At 35.6% G+C, this 3,550-nt stretch overlaps 1 pseudogene; it reads right to left on the bottom strand.

Annotated features, from left to right (window-relative positions):
• On the bottom strand, positions 1-923 carry LOC133062726 (olfactory receptor 4A47-like; annotated as a pseudogene).
• Between the last annotated feature and the right edge of the window lie 2,627 nt (positions 924-3,550).

Here is a 3,550-nt window from a genome sequence, read left to right as displayed (position 1 = left end):
TTATTTGCTACTTGATCTCACTTTTTTTGTCCAGAGCTTCTTTGTAGCATTCATGATCTCAGAACTTCTTAGACTATAAATCAATGGGTTGAACATGGGGCTTATGACTGTATAAAACACACTCAATGATTTGTCAATAGGGAAGGTCTTAGCAGGTCTTGCATACATGAAAATGCAGGGGACAAAAAAACAGACAACCACAGTGATGTGGGAACCACAGGTCTGGAGGGCTTTCCGCCTCCCTTCCTGACTCAGGTTCTTCAGAGAGTGCAGGATGACTCCGTAGGAGGCGAGTAAGAGCAGAAACAAAAGAGTGCACATCAGTCCTCCATTGGCCACCTCTAAAATGCCAATGACAAAGATGTCAGTACAGACGAGTTTCAATAAGGGGAACATGTCACACATAAAGTGATCAATGACATTGGGACCACAGAATGGGAGCCCATAAACCATGCCAACTTGAATCATTGAGTGCAGAAAACCTCCAACAAAGGACACCAGCAGCAGCGCAACACACACCCTCTGCCTCATGATCACCAGATAATGCAAGGGCTTACAGATGGCCACATAGCGGTTATAGGCCATCACCAGCAGAAGGGATATCTCAGATCCACCAAAAAAGTGCTCTGTAAACAGCTGGGTCATACAGGATTCAAAGTATTCTCCCCAAAGTACAAGTCTGAAATCAATCTGGGGGAAGCAGAAGAGGAATAAACTAGATCTATAAATGATAAACTAGCAAGAAAAAAGTACATCGGTGAGTTCAGGGTCTTACTGACAGCTACAGTCGCAACAATAAGCAGGTTGCCCACTACAGTCAAGATGTAGAAGAACAAGAACATAACAAAAAGGACTTTCTGTTCCTTTGGATTCTGTGTGAGGCCCAAGAGGATGAAATAAGTTACATTGCTCCTTGGTTCCATCTAGTCTGTATAGGTGCTATGTTCACATATTAGAGGCAGTGTGTCTACAAAACAAGGGGGAAATTTTTAAATGAATTATAATTTTCATTCTTTGTTACAAATTCAATTAAAAGAATGTGTGTGGAGAATCTTTTCATATACAATGTGTTATTGACATTTTAATTGCCAAGTTGAATACGTAGAGTTGCTTGCCCTCATGATATAACACACGACTAGGGATCAGATAATTCCAGACCCATGCATTAAGTTATAAGGATATTCACAGAAGTTAAGAGTCACAGTACAGGAATGTATCAATCAAAATAGAATCAGAGAAGAATTTCCGGAAGAATTAATGTTTCAGCTTAACTTTTTTTAAGTGAATTAGCAAGAAAGGACAGGAATGGACTTCAGTGAAGTCACAAAGTGTAAAAGTGAGACTCACTTAAGGTAATTTACATAATCAATGTGAGTCGATCAAATCATGAAAAGAAGGTTTCTGTCCTGAATTGTCCCAGACCTCACTGATACTTCTTAGGTCTTTAAGTGATTATTTCCCTTTTTGTGACCAATAAACGCTGCAACAGTCTAATTTTGTGCCTCCAGACACCGTGTCTCCCCTAATTTTCAAACTATATATCTCTAATTGTGGACATCCAACTGAATGCAATTTAATATTTGTAAACTCCGGGAGTTGGTGATGGACAGGGAGGCTTGGCATGCTGTGGTTCTTGGGGTCACAAAGAGTCTGAACTGAACTGAACTAATATTTATAAAACAAACTTTTTTATTTTCCACAATAAACGTAGGCATTACCTATACAAAATTTAAAGAATTATTACCTATTTATCTTGCTAAATGGTATAATTTTCCATGTTATTGTTCAGATAAAAAATTTCAGTGCTCTTCACTTATTTTTCACTCTCATAAAAATTAAACAAATCCTATTGATGCTACTTTCAAAATATACCACAAATTGCAATCCCTTCTATTTTTTTTCTGCTATACTTTTTTTTTTTTCCTGGTCCACTGTGATAACCTCCTACCAAGTCTCTCCATGTTTATTCTGGCCTCCAAAATTGGTTCTCCTGAAGCAGCCCAAATTGTCCTTTTCAGTCTTATTCTGAAGATATCACTCTGCTGCTCAAAAGAATTACAGTATATCCCAATCATGCAGTCATAGTTTAACGTATTACATTTAATATTAATAGTAACATAGACTATAATCCCTGTTTCATAACTGAAGAAACCAAGGCTGAGAACATCTATTTCTTGTTCCCAAAGTCACACATTTCTAAGCGCTATACCCGCAATTGAATCTAAGTTTCATTTATTTCAAAGTAAGTTAATTTCTTCCATAATAAATAAAGTCACTCAATTGTTAAGCTGTCTCCCAGTATTCTCCATTAGTCTTACCTTGTGGAGGCTTGTCCACAATCTGAAGAATGAGTTTTAACTCAATGTAAGCCCTGGAATTCTTTCATCCGGTATGACAGTATAGGGCAAAGGATACCTTATTACTTGAGGATAAAATTATGTCATTTGACTGTTCATTTTCTAAATGGATTCTTCTCATTATTAAGAAGGTCATTTTTATATGAAGTGTAGATTGTTTGAAAAGAATTCCACAGTGTACACAGAAAAACAAAGGTTTATCACATTAGGAAATTTGTCAGAATGGCCAACAAATCCTATATAAACATAGGAAGATAGCAAATAGTCATTTCCCAGGGAAATTTTTCATAAGCAACCTCTTTGCTAATAACATTAAAAAGAAAAATAGCATTTGATTGTTTAGCCCTTCTCGATCTGTCACATTGACATGGCCAGATTGTATTTTTTAAGTCTAAGAAAGGACCTCCTGAAGAGTTGATGCCAGTTACTAAGTCACTAGCATTTTCTTTGACTTAAGAATGATGATCATGAAACACCCCCATCCCTTCCAGATGCAATTATTATTGAATCTTAGATTTGGAATGTGCCCAAGACTGATTCTTGCTTAATTAATTCAGTGGGATTTTCCACAAAGTTTTTAAAGAACATCTATATGTAAAGATATTAATAGGCCAAATCACACAATTCATGTCAGAAAAGTGCAACAAGGGGAAAAAAATAGTATTTTAGATCTCTATCAGACTGCTGCCAATCAAGAATAAAATATCAACCCAGTCATTTTGCTTCAGTGAACTTACTTGTGTATTTCCCCACCTGCAATAGCAAGATTTTCTTTACTTTTATTTAATACTCAATTTAGTCACCATAATAATTTGGTACAAATATGGAAATCATATCAAAAGACACAATTAAATATATTAAAGCTAATAATTTCAACAATCAGTAATTTTTTAAAAAAAATTAGGGCACCTCTGTAAATGCCAGCAACTGTTCTATATAAGGACACGGCAATTAATAAAACTGGGCTAAAATCAGGTAAAAGTTTCTTTTTCCTGCATTCCTTTATTATTTTTTCATAATAAAGTCAGACAATAAGGAAGGAGACGTTAATTGTAGTTGTATTCATGGTGTGTAGTATAAGAAATAGAGTACTGGATAGAAAATAAGAGGAAGAATTCTACTGTGGGTAATGTAATCAGAGAAGGTCTTTCTTAAAAAGTGATGCTTAAACTGAAAGCATTAAAAGGAAAAGA

This window comes from Dama dama, chromosome 1 (assembly GCF_033118175.1).
Source record: "Dama dama isolate Ldn47 chromosome 1, ASM3311817v1, whole genome shotgun sequence".
Lineage (NCBI taxonomy): Eukaryota > Metazoa > Chordata > Mammalia > Artiodactyla > Cervidae > Dama > Dama dama.
The sequence above is the reverse complement of the archived record's forward strand: the minus strand, read 5'-3'. Positions and strand labels throughout refer to the sequence as shown.